Raw genomic sequence first — 18944 nt, forward strand, 5'->3', positions numbered from 1 at the left:
AGTGGCCTTCTTTTGAGCTCATTTTCATGTCTCATTAAGGGCTCAACCCTGTTTGAGCCCTCCATCTTGCACTTGCTTCATTATCCCTCTAAGATGTCATTTTCTTGCATGATATTTTTAGCTTGTGTGTGATTTGTTTTGGAGCATGTTGTAAACTGATAATAGGCTTATTTTGAGCCCCTCTTCAACATTGAAGAAGGGCTCAACACTGTTTGGGACCTCCATGCTATACTTGCCTTTATACTCCTTTTTTGGTCCCATTTTTGCATGCTTTGGCAGCCTATCATGCTTTCGTTTTTGGCCATTTTACAGTTCTGAAAATAGTCTTATTTTGGTCCATTATTCATGTTTCATTTAGGACCTTCCATGGTTTGGGACCTCCATATGCCACTTCATGTTATATCTCTCTTTTGGTCCCCATTCTTGCATGTTTTGTTAGCCTATCATGCTTTTGTTTTTGGCCATTTTACAGTTCTGAAAATAGTCTTATTTTGGCCCACTCTTCATGTTTTATTAAGGGTCTTTGGTCGTTTGTGGAATATTTTGTATACTTTGTGTTATAGCCACTTTTGAGCTTCATTTTGCATTGCATTTCTAGCATGTTTGTATACTGTTTTGGCCATTTTACAGTTCTGTAAATATGCTTATTTTTGGTCCCTCTTCAATGTTGTAGAAGGGAATTTTTCAGTTTGGGCTGTGCATATACCACTTGCCTCTTTGGCCACCTTTTGGCCCTTTTTCTTGCATGAGAGTGCAGCCATACCTGTGTTTGTTTTTGGGGTTTTTACAGTTCTGAAAAACATCATATTTTGGGTCCCTCTTCAACATTGTTGAAGGACCCTAACCTGTTTGGGGCCAACAGCTATGAGTTTCTTTTTAATCTCATGTTTAGGGCCATTTCTTGCATGCTAGTTTTTCCCTATCTTTGCTTGCTGTTTGGCCATGTTTTGTACTAATAAAATGCTTATTTTGGGGCTGCCTTGCTTCTGTATTTACATTCCATGTACCAATTTTGCATGTTTGGTATAGCTATAGGCCTTTTCGGGTGCCAAAATTCGTGTTTCGGGACTATTCCGTGCATCGGGTGTGTTTTCGCCTCGTTTCGGGGCTGTTTTCCCCCACATTTCATTGCTGAAAATCCATTAGCATGTTTGCATACCATTTTAGCCATATTGCATTGCGTATGCCATTGCCTCGGTTTGCGTGCCCGCATGCACGCATTTCGAGGCACTTCATTTTCATCCATCGGCCTCTTATGTGAGTGTGGCTGAGGCTCTCTCATGTTAGTATAAGTCCATGTTGCATTCTATATGTCATTTCCATGCCATTGCCTCGGTTTGCGTGCCCGTGTGCACGCATTTTGAGGCACTTCATTTTCATCCATCGGCCTCTTATGTGAGTGTGGCTGAGGCTCTCTCATGTTAGTATAAGTCCATGTTGCATTCTATATGTCATTTCCATGCCATTGCATTGCGTATGCCATTGCCTCGGTTTGCGTGCCCGCGTGCACGCATTTCGAGGCACTTCATTTTCATCCATCGGCCTCTTATGTGAGTGTGGCTGAGGCTCTCTCATGTTAGTATAAGTCCATGTTGCATTCTATATGCCATTTCCATGCCATTGCATTGCGTATGTCATTTTCTCGGTTTGCGTGCCCGTGTGCATGCATTTCGAGGCATCTCTTTTTTACAGCATAGTGCATACTAGGTTGTATCTTAGATCGCATTCTGTCATTTTCTCGGTTTGCGTGCCCGTGTGCACGCATTTCGAGGCATTTCTTTTTTACAGCATAGTACATACTAGGTTGTATCTTAGATCACATTTATGTATTTCCTCGGTTTGCGTGCCCATGTGCACGCATTTCGAGACATCTCATTTTCATAGCATTGTGCATGCTAGGCTGTATCTTAGTTGCATTCGTGCATATCATGCATATTGCATCGTATTCGGGATAGGAGTTAGCCCGGGCACGGGAAACAAGGTGCATTTCGTACTCCGAGTGACGGAATGTGTCTCAATTCCCCAGTCACCGACACTCCGGATCATCCATGATGGAGTTAGGTTTTATTGTGTTTTCATGTGCATTCATCCTATATTGAATTGTGCAATTCGACTCCTCGGCCATCATGCCTCGGTATGCGTGATTGGTGGCAAGAGGATCGAGGCATGCATATATTTGTGAAAATACATTGCTATGCCCCTTTCCTGCTCTCTGTTGCAGCAAAATGAAGAATCAACAACTTTTCGGAGCTTGGCACGCTTTCCAAGAATAACTGCTAAACAGAGGCTAATTGGGGCATCCCAGTGGATTTCCGCGCAAGGCAGCCCAGACATGCATCATTCATCAGAAGCAAGGCAGTCCCTGGCTTGCATGCCAGTTTTATTTACTTTCTTAGTTAATTTGTTAATTAAGTAGGAATTTGTATATTTTTCGGACTGTAATATTTGGACTGTAATATTTTTTTCATTTGGGACTGTATTATTTATTCGGACCCTCTGCGCGAGGGCACTACTGTAATAAGTGTGCGTGAGTGTGTTGTATGTCTTCCAACCCCACGTCTTTCTCCCTTTTATTTATCCGCTTATGATGGTTAGATTATGGCATATTTCAATTAGCATACAGTATGATAGCATGTTTGCATTCATTCATCTGTTTTGCATGCACCGGGCTCGGCGCATCATACTAACTGCATTGTACTTTCAATTTCCAAATTGAATACATGATAGTTGTAGCATTTCATATGCCATCTTAGAATAGCCGAGCCTGCTATAGTTGCATTTTTGCATGTGTTGCATTAGGCATTTCTGTATACTTAGGATTCATGCATGATTTCTAATAAATTCCTATTTTGGCTTGGAGTACTCGGTAAGTTTTATGCTTTAGCATCCTTGCATGCGTGTGAGTGAATGCCATGAATAGCATGCTTACTATGAGGCTATGTGCTTATATGATATAACTGCCTGAATGCCTGTGGGTGGAGGCTGGGTTATCTGAATTGGAGTAAATCATCAAATGTTTCAAGCCTACCTGCGGGTAGCAAACCATTTTCAAAAAAGCGAACATGAAATGTTTTCTTGTTCCAAATTCAGGCGATCCAGTCTATACTTGTATGCTGTGCGCATCACATAGTAACCTAGGCTAATAACCGGAATAAGGACACACAAAGTTTTCAAAAATTGATATCATGGTTAGTAGAGGCCGGTCTATGACCGGGCGAGCGGGGGTGCTCACGAAGTGACCTTCCCCAATCATACCCAAGTTCCCGAGCCGAGGTAACTTTGGTAATGACGGACACGTGGCCTTTTGGCACCGAGTCAGGGTTTCCTAAATTTCCCAAAATAAAATATTTAGGTGGCGACTCTGTATCTGGCAAAGCAGTCCATGTTTGGCACTTCTTTCAAAAATCTGTTTTCTCAAAACGATTTGCCGGATTTGGACTCTTTGGTTCAGATTAAGAACCGTGACTACGAATCGAGTCCGAGCTGTAGCGAGGTCCCCCGCGGGCTTGTTACACACACCAGTGATCATACGAAAACTTGATTCTACAGCCATTTCCAACTTTTAATTGTAAGTTACTAACATAGAACATTATGAGAGACTCTTGCTGATCAACTACTGCCACAATGCCACCCCAGATTTTTGAGAAATTGTTGCTTGAGCTGAGGTTTGGAAGCCATGTCCGTTCTTGAAATTTGTATTTACTACACATGACCCTCTTCCATAAGGAATCATGATCAAAAGCAAACCTCCACCACCACTTGAGTAGTAAGCACACATTCACATCCCTAATTCTTTTGATGCCTAGCCTACCTTGTTTTATGCTCTTTGTTACCTCCATCCATTTCACAAGATGTATTCTCCTCTTTGCATTTGGGCCTCCCCATAAAAATGAAGTTTGAATTTTGTCTATCTCCTTAGCTATTCCTTCAAGTAACTTGAACAGAGACAAATAAAATACTGGCAGACATGGCAGCACTGCTTTCACCAAGGCAACCCTACAAAAGAGAGAAACCTCCTTTTCCATCTAGCAAGCCTCAGTTTGAATTTTTCAATAACTGGCTTCCACATCCCCTTTCTTCTTGGATTAGCACCCAAAGGCAATCCTAGGTACTTAAGTGGTAAACTTTAAGTCTTGCAATTCAGCAGGTATGCAAACTCCTCAAGAGCAGTGTTAGAAATACCAACCCCACAAACCACCAAATTAGTTATAGCTGCATGATTGTTTTTCTTCTCTATAAATGCAAAAAAAAAAAAAAATAGTTTAGAACAATCTTTTAAGTGAGTTTAGATAATTGCTTGAAGAAATTGAAGTGATTCTTAAATTATCTAACTCATGGATTGAAGATTTTGAATGGAGTTTAGGTTTCAAATTCTCTTCTAAAAATAAATTCTTTTGGTGGGTTTCAAGGGTTGTAATGGGATTTTTCAAGAATAAATTATATTATTGTCAAATTGTATACAAACAAAATAGGGACAAATGTGACAAATGCTTTATCACTTGCATAAGCTAAGTGCTGATTCATAATTGTCCATTGTCCATGGTGCTTGTAACATGAACAATTATTTTATCATTATAGACAATTATTATTATTATTATTATTATTATTATTATTATTATTATTATTATATTTTTTATTGAATTGAATCAAAAAAATAAATAATTGTCCATGGTGCTTGTAACGCTAACAAGCCTATCAAATGTTGTATACTTAGCATGCTTTATTTGTTGAGCACTTAGGAGTAGATGTGTAGTGAATACTTATTTATTAAAAATTTTGTTTTAATTTTTAGTGATAAATTTATTATTGTAAAAATATTTTTCTTAAAATAAGACTCAGCTATTTGCACTTCATACATCATATTTCAATACAAATTAATATAAATAAACTAAAAATTAATCTAAAATCACAAACAAAAATTAAGGGTAAACTACCAATATGTTCTAATAATTGGATTTAATTATCATCAAATCTTATTGAAAATAAGTCTTAGTAAAATCGTTGCTAAAAATAATTGTGACATTTTTTCCATATGTCGCTAAAAATTGACAATTAGTGACTTTTTTTGTCATGATTATTATAAATTGTTGCTAAAACGTACGATTAGTGATATTTTTCTATGACAAATTTTTCAAACTGTTACTGAAAGTTAAAAATTAGTGACTTTTCTGTGACGATTTTTTTTAAATTGTCACTAAAACTTACAATTAACGACATTTTTGTGACAAAAATTTCAAACTGTCATTGAAAATAATAATTAATGACTTTTTTTCTAATATTGTTTGATAAAAAATATCATTAATTATCATAGGACCTCTTAGACAATAAGTCCACTTATTAGAACCTACACGTAAATCCCTCTAAAATCAAAATATCCCAACCAATTATCATTTTGATAAATTTATTAGTATTATTACCAATAATAAATAATCATTCCACAAATACAAAATATATCTAAAGAGTCCCAAAGAATTTCATTATTAAAATGATAGACAAATATATATATATATATATATATAAAACTTTGATACCAAATAAGGTGCTTGACATAGGGTTATAAAGCTAAGCACGTTTGTCAACGTTTTACTAGGAAACTGGCCTATACGCAATCACTGCAACAATGGTCTTCTAACCTATACGTGACTCGGATGACATCCCACTCAACCTTACTCTGTTCTACCCTTATTTAGCACAAACCAAGAAATATTATCATTTATATTATTATTATATTAGATTTAAATTCCTACATTGATGGTCTCATAGTTTTACTGTTGAGGTGGAGGCCGGCCGGCAGCCGCCCACAAGCAGATCTGCTCCTGGATCTACTTTGGATCCTGGTTATTTATTGATTACAAAATCCTAACTGGTTAGAAAGATACAGCTGTAAATATAGATCTTTAGCTTGAAGCTGCTGTAAATATATATTTCTACTATCAAGATAAAATTCTAAAACATTAATCAAATCAACAAGTAAATTTACAAGCATACATACTAAAGAAGAAAATACTTACAACCAGAATCTTCAAAACAACATAATTCTTCAACACTTAATTTATATAGCATAAACTGGGAAATTTTACAATGGAGAGAGAGAGAGAGAGAGCACTTAAATTTTATACTTGAAAAGAAAACAAATTCTTGAAAGAAAACTCTAAAAACAACTATGTCTCAACAAGGGTGAGGATATCCCTTTTATAGAAAAAAGAAAAGAAAAGATAAGATAAGGTGAGGACAGGTGGCGTGTCCTTACTGGTTGGAGTCGATCGTCCATATCCTCAAAGCTGAATGGGTATTTTCTTTTGACTCAGCATCCTTATTTTCTTTGGACTGGAGTGAGACAATTGTTGGTTTCTGTGTTGGGTGGAAGACAAGGAATCTACTTTTACAAAAAATATGTGTACTGTTAGTTGTCATTTTGTGCCAACGCTCCAAATGAATGATTCTGGTGGGAGGCAAGATTAAGACTTATGCTTTGCCTTTTTCTTTTTTATCTTTTTCCTTGTCAATCTTTTCAGCAATCATGCTGGTGAGTAAATCCTAAAAATCACCAAAGTTGGGTTCATCTTCTACTGGATCTTGTGATTCGCCGGCTAGAGCAGCAAATTCATTTTCATCCTGGTCTGCATTTTCCTGGTCTTGACTGCTAGTAACAGATTTCATGGAGGTGTCATCACTAGAAATAGTTTGGAGAAATTGTTCCTCCATGAAATCCATGCTTTTAATGACTAATTCTTTTTTGACAAATTCGGATATTTTTGGCGTAATTCTATTTGAATTTGTAAAAAAAAGGATTTTCAAGGAGTGGTTGATTGGGAATTTTTTTGGAAATAGCATCCCAGCAGGCTTGAGTATGGGCCTTAATTTTCTGGACAGTTTTTGGTAAATGGGATTCATACCCTTATCCCACCATCTCACAAAGAAAACTCTTTTGAGACATGGAATCTTATTTTGATAATCACACTGGAAATCCCATTTCCATATCCATGAAATACTAAAACGGATAGTAAAATGAACCAAAATTTGGTCATAGAAATATCCTTTTGTCCTGGTAAATAAGAATAAGCAATTTGCCATTCATTAAAAGCTTCAGGGATAGATACTGGTAAAACTTCAAGTTGTAGTCCAAATTTGTCCCACCAAACGAGAAACCAATTGGGTAAATCGTTTTTGAGGACGTCTGGGCAAATTCGGATAAACCAGGAATGATTACGGATAGGATTCTCGTAATAACATGCATAAGTAAAGGCATCGATATATTCCCAATAACTATATCAAGTTTCTTTGTTACACATGTCAAGTTGACGAGTAGTATGTAGGTGAATGCCCCATGTAGCAATGGGCATAATATTACGGATGGTAGTTTTATTGAATTTGATCGGACTGGCAGTCTTTGAAGGATCATGCAAAGTATGCTTAATCTCCATGGCGGCAATCTCAATGAGTATCTGTTCATAAATATAATGGTACTGGTCAAAATGTGGGGAAAATTGTTGGGTCGTAAGATAACGAAGTTTAATTTCCCATGGATCTGTCATCCATTTTTCATCTGCTGGTTCAATGTAAAGGACTGTTTCTTTAGTAATACTGTTAGGAGTGTACTGTTCAAGAGTAAGGAGAACATCCTTGATGGACTGGCTAGAGGATTCCCTTGGACTACTGTTAGAGGCTTATAGTGCCAGAAATTCTGTTAGATATGGATTTTGGTAAGGGTTTCCCTTGTCCCAGCCCCGACGACCCGGGCCACGGCCACTTTTACTGGTTATGATCCCTGCAAATATTCACGAGTTAGAAAGTCGGGTAAAGAATTCTATTCACCTTTGATATAATCAATATCAAAGTCAAATGCAGATAAAGCACTTTGCTAGTTTGTAAATATCTGTTTATGAGCAAGATTAAGAACATCTTTTTTAAATATTTGTTTAGTTGTAGAGCAATCCACACGAATTAGAAATTTTTGGTTTAGCAAATCATCCTGAAATTTTAAAACACATTTAACAATAGCTAAACACTCTTTTTTAATTGTGGGATAATTGAGAGCAGCTTTAGTCCAATTTTCGAATGTAAATCTTAATAGTTCTTCTTTTTGACTGGTAGGATTAATCTATTTTAAAATACCTCCATAACCATAGTTAGAGACATCAGTTTCTACAATCTTTGGTCATTCTGGATTTGGTAAAGCAAGACAGTGAAGTTGTTTTACTTTAGCCTTTTTTATACGACAACAATGTGAGCTTCTGTCCAAGAAGAAGGATTTTTCTGTAATCTGGTGAAAAGGATAACAGCATCCTGGGATAACTGATAATAGTAATCTTGAATATAATTGAGACTACCAAGAAACCGTTGTAATTGAGTTTTATCTTTTATCTCATCAGGAAATTTAGAAACAAACTCAATACTTCTGTCAATTGGTATAACTCCATTACGAATATTATGACCAAGAAAGCGTACTGTTGTTTGAAAAAGTTTCATTTTTGGAGCAGATATGACTAAACCGTTTATGATAATAACATGCTTAAATATATTTAGATGCTTAATATGCTGATCAATAGATGATGAAAAAATAAGAATATTATCAATATAACAGATAGCAAATTCTGTATAAGGAGTAAATATATCATTCATTATATACTGAAATTCTGATGGAGCATTTTTTAAACCAAATGGCATAACATTTGATTCATAATGCCCAAAGGGTATTGTAAAAGCAATTTTGTGCCGATCCTATTCAGCTATTTGTACCTGCCAATATCCTGATTTCAAGTCAAATTTAGAAAATATGACTACATCCTGTAATCGATCAAGCAAATCTTTTTTACTCGGAATTGGATATCTGATCCACTTTAAAACATCATTAAGAGATTTATAATTAATGACTAATCTTGGCACACCTCTTTCTATTTCTGCATTTTTATTGACATAAAATGTTGTACAACTCCATGGAGAATGACTAGTTCTGATTAACTTCTTTTGAAGAAGATTTTGAATTTCTCTTTTACACATTTCTAAATATTCTTTTTTCATTTGACTAGGACGACCTCTGGTTGGAATGAATTTTTCATCAAAGTCTGATTCATAAGGAAGAGAAACTATATGTTTCTTTCTTTCCCAGAAAGCATTAGGAATATCACTGCAAATTTCTGTTTGGAATTCTTTTTCAATTATTTTAATTTTGTTCTGTAAAGATGACTGTTGTAATTTCTGCTCAATAGAAAGAAAATTGATTTCTGTTTGAAGAAAATTGATTTGTTTTTCTTTAAAATTAACTAGATCTTTGATTTGATCTAAGTTTTTAGTATAAGGTTCTGTTATGAACTCAAAAATAATGGGTTGATTACTGATTGTTGTATGAATGTCTATGGAATCAATCTTTGTAATAGGCATTAACAAGCACAAAAATGGTTTCCCTAAGATAATACTTTGAGACATATTTCTGATAAGGACAAAAGTAGTGGGAAGACATATGCCTTGATTACAGATGAAAGCTTCTGGTACTTTGTATTTAATTTTCATAGAATTACCACTTGCACTAGTTAATGGTTGAGTGGTTTTCTAGAAATATTTAGTAAGAATTAATCATTCTTGAATATAGTTCATATCAGCACCGCTATCAATTAAGGCAATGGCATCTTTGATAATAAAATCAAGTTTTATTATAAAAGTGATTATAATATACCATTTCTGAAAGGTAATCTGGTTTATAAGCATTAAATACTAAATTTCTGGTTTTTCTTCATTTTCCTTTTGTTCTGAAGTTTGTTCTTTATTTTTAAGTTGACTGTTGATTTTCTTGATGTCATTAAAAATTGACTGGTTAGCAATTTGGAGATGCTTTACTTCTGTTTTAAGAACATTAATTCCATTTTAAGATCTTGAATAGTTACTAGTTTTTTCAAGAATCCGGGAGGATTGTATCCTACTCAAAACTTCTTTCATACTGTAGTGCTCTAAAGGAATAACCTCTTCAGTTTTCTGATTGTGATAACATAATTCTAAAAATTTTAATTTCATTTATGGATCCTTAATCTGGTCTGCTAATTCTAGCATAGATTTCTGGTCATTAGTTAAGACATTAAGCCTGGGGCCACCTAAATCTAAACCATTCATTTCAACTATAGCCTTTCAATAATTAATCTCAGTTAAAGAATTTGCATTACTGGTTTGACAAAAACATTGTTCTGGAGTATCTGAGTCAGAATTAGACACAAATGAGGAATAAATTTCAGCTAGATCATCATCATCTAAACTGGTTATGCTATCGACACTAGATAGAGTTTGTAAAATCTGTTGTTGAAGATGTTCATCCAAAGACATTTCATTTAATTTCTGTTTTAATTTAGCTCTACATTTATTAGCATAATGTCTTGTTGCACCACACTTGTAACAAGTAATTTGGGATCGATCTTTCTTTGGGTAAGATTTCTGCTTACCTTTAATTGTCTGTTTAGGTTTTTGATAAGACGGTTGAGATTTATATTTCTTCTTTGTGGAATCTGATTTTCTGAAGGATTTTTTATGTGTTTTATATGATCGTTGTTTCTCAGATTTAGACGGGTATTGAAGTTTAGTTTCATAGGTAAATTGATCACAAAATTCACCTAATTCTTTTCTACTTGTTAAATTCTGTTTTTTCATAAGATACTGGAGTTTAAGGTCATTGCAAAGAGAAAGACCTTCTTCTATAATAATGCCAATAAGTTAGCCATAAGTATACTAGTTATAAGGAATTTGCATGCCATTATGGCAATCCCGAAGCTTTTTTCGTATTTTTTCAGTAAAAATATTGGAAAGACCATCAACAAATTTTGTCTTCCAGTGTTCACTGTTGGCATCACTACGTTGCATAAATTTAAGTAAAAAAACATATTTATACCACCAAAAATGGGTTGAAGATGGACATTTTAGATTCTGTAATAGCTCACGGCTACGATCGTTGTTACCTACTTCGGGTCTAACAAAGTAGCATAAGATAGTTTGGATAAGAGTATAAACAACATCTTCATTTTGTCGAACTTGATTGGTTATGGGGTCAGTTTCAATTTTAAAAGAATTAAGTAGTTCATTCTGTTGAGTAGTGGTGAGAACATTATCCCACCATCTCCTGAGAATCTCGGTAAAGCCATTAGCAATAAAGCGAGCAACTTGATGATCAGTATTATCATTCTGTTTACAAATAGTGCCATACATTAACATTTGGTGTACAGTTTCAAAAATTTGATATTATGATTTTCTATCTATATTCCATTCATAAATGGTTTTGCCATGGTAAGCCTTCTAGTTGACTTGCTTCTTTTAGACGTCCCAGACATCGGCTGCCCCTTCGGCGTACACCTTGTGATCTACAGCTTTGAGCTTAGCATCTTTTGTGGCGAGTGTCGTTTGGAGCTCGGTTTGAGCCTCGGCCTCCTAAACTTTTGCTTCGACCTTTGCGACCTCGGCAATGTTTTTGGTTGCTTTAGCTCGCTCCTCGGCCTTACTTTGGGCAACCAAGACAACCTTGTTTTGATCTAATAAGCCATAGATACAAACCTCGGCCCAATTCAGAGAAGTAAGGAGTTTGGCTGCCTCCTTGGTCTTCTTGGTCACCTCCTTCTCGAATTCCTCGGTTCTGACCACGAGGGAGTGACCTTGCTGAATAGCCTACAAAAGAAAAAGGCAATCAGAGAAACTTTGGCTAAAGTACAAGCCAAGGAAAAAATAAATTGGCAATTGAATAGGATAAAAATAAAGGCATGAAAGCTTACCAAAACAGAATACTACATCATCAAAGCATAGTTTTCGTTTTTAGTCAACTCGGCCATTCGGTTGATGTTGGCCGGTAGTAGAACAGCGGTGGAAAGGACGACACCGACTTCCACAGAGTCAAGTGCATTGTTCTCGACTAGCAAAAGTCGGTCTTTAACCATGACTGTTGGGGTCCAGGGCTCATCGGAGCGGAAAGAGCCAGGTGGAGCAGCACCATCGAACCTCGGCTTCTTTGATGGTTGTTGGTCAGATGCTTTAGTCTCGACGGGCCTCTTCTCGGCCGCAGAAGCCGTCTTCTTGATTTCAGCCAATTTGGAAATTGGCACTGTGTCCTCGGACTCGACTTCAGTGACAATGGCTTTGGCCTTGGCCCTTTTCACCCTTTTGACTTTGGGTTTCGGTTGGGATTGAGAAGGGGAAGAAGAATAGACAGACACCACCCCAAGGATGTTAGCAAGAAGGTCATCGGGGACTATTTTGGCACAGCCCATTTCGTCGGCTGTAGCGGCGACAGTGACTCTGGAGCCGAAATGAATTGCTGGTAGAGCGATTTGAGGGTTTGCTAGATCGTGCCCCGATGAGTCAGAATCTCGGTGTTTGTGATTACGAGTTCTGCCGACAGGTGCGTTCGGAGGAGCTAGGCGTTGGCACTGGCGCTGAGCTGGAGGAATTAACTAAGGGGCAAAAGTAGATGGCTGGTCTGCTAGGTTAGAGGTGAAGGCCTGATATGGCCTTGGAGATGAGGTTGTTGAAGGAGTTGTGGTAGAAGGTGGAGTTTGGCTTCGTTTGGGGACGTCGGACAACGAACTACAGTAGGTAGAGATGTAGTTGAGAAAAAGAGGAGCTTTGTGTGACTCGATTAGTAAGCTGAGAAGGCGAACTAAGTCTTTGCTCGGCACGTAGTACTAGCGAAAGTTCTTTTCGGGGTAAGGAAGGGCTGCAAAAATAAAGAGAGAACATTATAATAGAGTAACATAAAGAATGATAAAGTAATTTAAAGAAGGGACTTTGGGGGGACTAAACCCTTACCCTTATCATCCATAAATACTTCTCGGCGCAAAGGGAAAAGTTGGAGCTCGTCGTCTGGCGCAAACTCCTAATTGCCTGAGACAATCAGGTAGTCATCCCCCGTGCCCTTATTTGAGGCTAGGATATCGACTATCAACTTGTATTGTGTAGATCTCGGCTTGAGGTAGTATATGTAGCCGTTGTTTGTTTTGAGGCTAGACATGGTGTAGTAGTACTGGATATTAGAAAGGGTAATTCTGGCATTTTGTCGGCATGCCAGTGCGACGATGCCATTAATGATCCTAAAAGAATTGATGGCTAGTTGCATAGGGTTAAGTTTGTAGAAGTGAAGAACTTCCCTAAACAGGATGTCTAGAGGGAATCGAAATCCACACTCTATAAACACAACTACAGGAAAGGACATGAAGTTTCCATCAGACATGATAGAGTTCTCCTTCTCAACCAACCTAATTTGAACGTCGGCTGGGATGGAAAACTCTTGTCGGAAGTACTCTAGTTTGGTCGGGGTATCTACCCTCCATCTAAATATACCCATGATCTCGGCTTGGGGTGTATTATGATGGATTTAAGAGAAAAGACACTGGTAAAGGTTTGAAAACCTCGGCTAGGGCCTAAATGGTACTAAGGTGAGGGTTTTGCTGCCTAGGGGAGATTTTGAGTTTCAATTTTCCTAAAATGTGTAATTTCTAGCAAATACCAAAACCTAAACTATGTCGAAGCAAGGCTCAAAAGCAACAGATCTGAAAATAATCAAGAAAAACAGAAAAGAAAGCATGATTCAGAAATCAAGAATGGAGCCGAGAACGACAAATAGATTTGCACGCACAGAGCAAACAGAGTTCGTGAACATTGAATAAATGTGTCTAGGGCAATGTGGAAGAACCATAAGCAATACAAGTACTCTAGACCTTAGGGACAGATTATGATGCATAAAACAGATTCAAGAAACAAGAAAATTGATTCATAATACAGCTATGAATACAAGATTCATTGACAACGAATGCAGCAAAAAGAGCATAAGGCAAGTTTAGAGAAGCAGTACATTAAGAGAACAATTCAAGAATGAATAAAGGAAAAAGAAATTAGTGACTTATCGGCTGAGATTGACGAAACGAGAGTCGAGGTGGAGATCGCCGGAGTCAGACGATGTAAATAATCAGAAATAGATGATGAGACAAATAAAGAAATTACAGAGCTTCCAAAGGCTTGAAAATGGCAGAACAAGGAAAAACGCAAAGAGAGAAGGTCAGAGTGAAAAAAGAGAATGCACGAATGAAAAGTGAAGAGACGGGAAAAGAGAGAGGAGTTTTTGTCAAAAATACGAGAAGGCAGCAAAACATAATGAGGTGCCTTGGACGACGTGCTTATCAAGTGACATGTGCAGAAGTGACGCAACCTAATAGCGCGTGTCAGGTACGAACCAATGAAAAAGGGACGTGTGGAGGAAACGGTTGAAAAGACCGTGCATGACAGCTCATACGTAGTCAAAACTCTTGGAGGTCTTGATTAATGAAGTAAAAACCTCGGCTAGATGAGCGATCTCGGTAGACATGCTCAAAGAAGTTGACTATTGGTTCTTGATCCTTGATAAAGATGGACAGTTGAGTCCTGGGTACTTGAAATCGACGAGTCATGACCTCGGTTGAAGAGAAGAAGGAATTTTAGCCGACATAATATACGAACAAGCGATATAGGTTCCATCACCTCAGGTTACCGAGGTAATAGAATCTAGAGAGCAGTTGTAGGGACATATTTTGTAAATGACAGTACGTAGCCAAGGTGATGCCGAAGTGTCAGTCGAGGTACCACGTGACCTGGTCATGATACCGATGTGATTTTGGCTAGGTCGAGGTTATCTACATAGATACCGGAATTTGAGATAAGCAGATAAGGGGTAAGAGTCTTAGAATATGAGAAGATCTCAGTTTGGATAAAGACAAAACTCTTAGGGAGTTTATCCCAATCTAGCTGAGAGTCCAGGATGAACATTGAGTTTGAGTCCACTGAAATGAGGCTTCTACAGAGATCAGGTCAGTGCTGGCTATAAAAGCAGGGCATCCCCGTGGGTTTCAGGGATGTGTGATATACTGCGAGTAGTAAATTCTTTCTTGTGAGTTAAGCACAATTTGCTATTTTTGAAAAATATTTAATTACTAACTTGAGCGTCAGAGTGTCCCTAGGTGGACGAACCACCGCCAAATTCTTATCTTTCTGTGACAGGTTGTTCAGGTTTAATCTATTTTACCGGTGCTCTTCAACTAAGTTTCCTGTTTGATTGTGTGGTCAAAAATCAACGTCCACAATTACAATTCTCTGATCAATGAAGTGACAATCGTTAATGTCAATTGTCATTTATTTTTTTAATCATTTTGAGCAAACTAAAATTCCACTTTCACCTCCACACGAAGGTAAACATGTTGCACGGTGAAATCGCCGCAACCAACGTGTGAAATCCACTATAATTCTAGTTTTTTTTGTTTTTTATTTTTTTATTTTTTTGGAACAACACTGTAATTTTTAGTTCAAAGTTAATAAATAAATAAATAAAGATAAATTACAAAAACATATCTTGAGATTTGCTTAAAATACAGATTATCCGATATGGTTTGAAAAATTACAAATATCCCCTTATTAGAATTTTTTTTTTATTTAACAGAATTAATTAAAAAAATGAAATTCATAATTGTTCTCATGTACAATAATAAAATTACCTAAATTATTAATTGAAACATAGTTTTAACATCAATAAAAATTATTAATTGACTTGATGATTTATTAACAAATCAAGGGTGCATTTGTAATTTATCCTAAAAAAAACCATTTTACATTCTAAGACCTACTTCAAAGAGATGACTAGTAAAAACAATAAAAATAAAAGGTCTCATGGACGTGCAAAACAAACCTACTTTCAAACATGGAAGATTTAATGAAAGATCTCATGGGCGAGCAAAACAAACCTGCTTTCGAACCATGGAAGATTTTATGAAGGAGAGATTATAATTCAGTCTAAATGATCAAAAATATTTCCACAAAACATGAAGTCTAATTTTTTTTTTTTTTTGGTATAAAAAAATCACAGAGGAAAGTAGGATAGGGAAGGAAGCAGACAAGAAGAATGCCTCTGATAGGTTATATGGTGCCGAAATTATTACATGAAAAATGTGTGCGTGCAATGAAATTATATCATTTATTCATAATTCTCTTACTTTTAGCGTTATGTAATTATTAGACTCTCTATTATTAATAAATTTAGTTAAAACTTTTTTATTGGACTTTTGTTTAGTGAAAATGATTTCCTTATTTATTTTGTTTCAAAATTCTCAAAAAAACAGGTACATAATTAAATAAAGAAAAAATAAGATATTTTTTTTCATAGATAATATTACCAGTAATATGTTACTGTAAATTAGAGTAACATGTTACTAAAAGACAAAGTAACATGTTATTGTTTATATTAATTTTGATGGTAATAATTTTCTTTTTAAAATTTTTTTATAGTTAACATGAATCTTATTTGATAAATCTTAATGAGAGAATTTTAAAAATATTAATTTTATAAAAAAATCAACATCTAGATTAAAAATTATATTATTTTAAAATTTAATATTTTGATAATAATGATATATGTTAAATTTTTCAAGAAAATTTTTTATGTTTATTTTTAATATATTAAAATTTTATTATATTAGGAGAATATTTTGACCAAATCTCCTATTATTAATTGAATACACTAGCGACATAAAATTTCTAAACGGCAAAATAATTATTCGTTTGGCTGCTTTGTGTCATCGCTTACCTCATTTCAAAACAAACAAACAAACTTTTGTCAGATAGTAGTAACAATTATGTGGCTTAAGTCGGCCGTGGGGGAGATTTAGAAATTTTTGTAAAGCTACATATTTAAAATTTTAAATTACAAACTACATGAAATATATATTTATTAACAACTATGTTGAAAAATAATGATTTTCGACAATTTTAATTCGAAAATAAAATGGCATTCAACCGTCGATTGAGATGTATGTAAGTGATTTTGTTCTCTATTAAATAAAAAGATTGCAATATAAAAATAATAAGTCGAAACTATTGAGTCATGAATGAGAATTGTTTCATAAAGTGGGTATCAGTAAAGTTGTGTTTAGATTTGAACTTAATCTCGATTTGGACTGTGCCTAGACTTGTACTTGTGCATATGCTGAGTTTGGTCTTAGACTTGGACTTGAATCTAGTCTTGAGTTGTGCTGGGCTTACTTTTGTGCATAAGTTTGAGATTAGGCTCGGATTTGGTTATGACCCAACACCTACATCCATTTTGCAACTCATCTAATTTAATTCTCAAAACTTACACATTATATACATATTATGATTTATATAATAGTTTTGGAGTTTTGAATCTTTGTAACTCTAGCTTTAATGACTAGAGTTGATGATATTTGATAATTCCATTAATATTAGCCTTCATAGCTAAGGCTCTCTCTTACTAGTATAAATTTTTCTCCTTCAACTTAGGCTTTGTTTGGGAACATGTTTTTTTAGTAATTTTTTTGATTTTTTTGCTAAAATATGAAGTAAAAAAAACTAGCATGTTTGGAATAAATTTTTGATTTTTTATGAAAAAATATGCAAAAAGTAGAAAGAAAATAGAATCTTTGACTTTTTGGTATATATTGTTAATTTTTTTATTTTTTTTAGTAACTTTTTGACTAAAAATGTCACTTGCCAAATGAGGCCTTAGTAGGTTGTTCTAAAGAGGTTTTGTGATGAAAAATGAGATAGTGTTTTGAGATAAAAAGTCGGAGATGATTTTTTACACCAAAGAAAATTTTTCTTATTTTCTTTTGTTAGCCTCTTCTTTGGTTCTTGTTAGAGAAAGTAAATCCATTGTCAAGTTTGCCAAAACTATTCAGAAGGTGCTTCTGTATTAGCTTATTTCGACCGTCGTATCCTAGTAGACAAACGCCGGCGTACCTGCAGAATCCATCAGGAGGCGATGAATTTGTTTTAAGGAAACTGTCTAGTGCAAGTTTTTGTTTGCTTTTTTTCTTATCATTTGTTCTTAAATTTTTAAATATTTAGTTTACAAAGATGAATTCTAATATTTAGTTATTCATGTTAATAATTTGTTCTATTAGTAATGTAATCTAATTTATTTCTGTATTTTTAGTTGTGCCATTTATTCTGTATTTAATCCTTTTAATAAAAAATTTAAAAAAATTATTTTGTCATTTCTATTTAATTTATTTTATATATTTTTCATATATTATTATGAAAAAATACGAACAAATTATACACTATTTTTAACTATGACATGTAGAATTTTACAATTAGGTTAGTTGGTTTCGACATAAAATATTTTTATGTAAAAGAATATTTTTTATAAATTGATTTTATATAGAAAAAAATATTTTTATTTTTATTTTTATTTTTTAACGTTTAGTTGATAATTGAAACAAAAGTATTTTATTGCCTAAAAGAAAATTTCCGATTCAATAAAGTATCATTTATGACTTTTTAGTGAGTTAAGATATTTATTTGAAAACGTTAAATGTGTTGAAAAAGTAGTAAGTGAGAGTCAACTTTGTAAAAATTGACTTACGAAAATTTTAAAAGTAAGTCATTTTTTAAAAAATAATGCAATAATATTTTCTTTTAAAAAAATTTACTTACTTTTTGTTTAACCAAACAACAAAAATGAAAAATATTTTATTTCAAAACAAACGGAAATTTATTGCCAAATTTTGTGTGTGTATTTTGATGTAGTATTTAAAAAAAAAAGGTGTGTATGTATTTTATTTATTTATTATTTTCCTAGTCTATGTTCCGTATTTATCTCATCAATATTACAGAATTTTTTAATAAAATACAATAATTTTGATTGAAATTACGTATTTTGTGATAATGTTATTTACTTTTATGGAAATATTATACATCCATCAAAACATTTTTTAACTATAAAATGAGTAATATTACCAAAAAAAATCATTTTTAAATAATAAATTGTCATAATAGTATCAAAAAATTATGTAATTTTACCACAAAAATGCAGAACATATAATAAAATAAAATACATATGATTCACACTTTATGCCGGGTTTCAATCAACTTTGGCCCAGTTTGGAAAGTGGATTTTATCTTCTTTTCTTTTTTCTTTTTTTTTTTTGGGGGGGGAGGGG

General features: G+C 34.6%; 1 long non-coding RNA gene across 1 annotated transcript in view; it reads right to left on the minus strand.

The window, feature by feature from the left end:
- LOC145801378 (uncharacterized) overlaps window positions 1-6182 on the minus strand; it is a 32659-nt gene extending 26477 nt beyond the window's left edge. Inside the window, exon 1 of the long non-coding RNA XR_014342763.1 lies at window positions 6012-6182. This is a non-coding gene — a long non-coding RNA (uncharacterized LOC145801378). The remainder of the gene's footprint in view (window positions 1-6011) is intronic.
- Window positions 6183-18944: the final 12762 nt, after the last annotated feature.

This window comes from Camellia sinensis, chromosome 10, assembly GCF_055761805.1.
Source record: "Camellia sinensis isolate YWXY chromosome 10, ASM5576180v1, whole genome shotgun sequence".
In the NCBI taxonomy this organism is placed as follows: domain Eukaryota; kingdom Viridiplantae; phylum Streptophyta; class Magnoliopsida; order Ericales; family Theaceae; genus Camellia; species Camellia sinensis.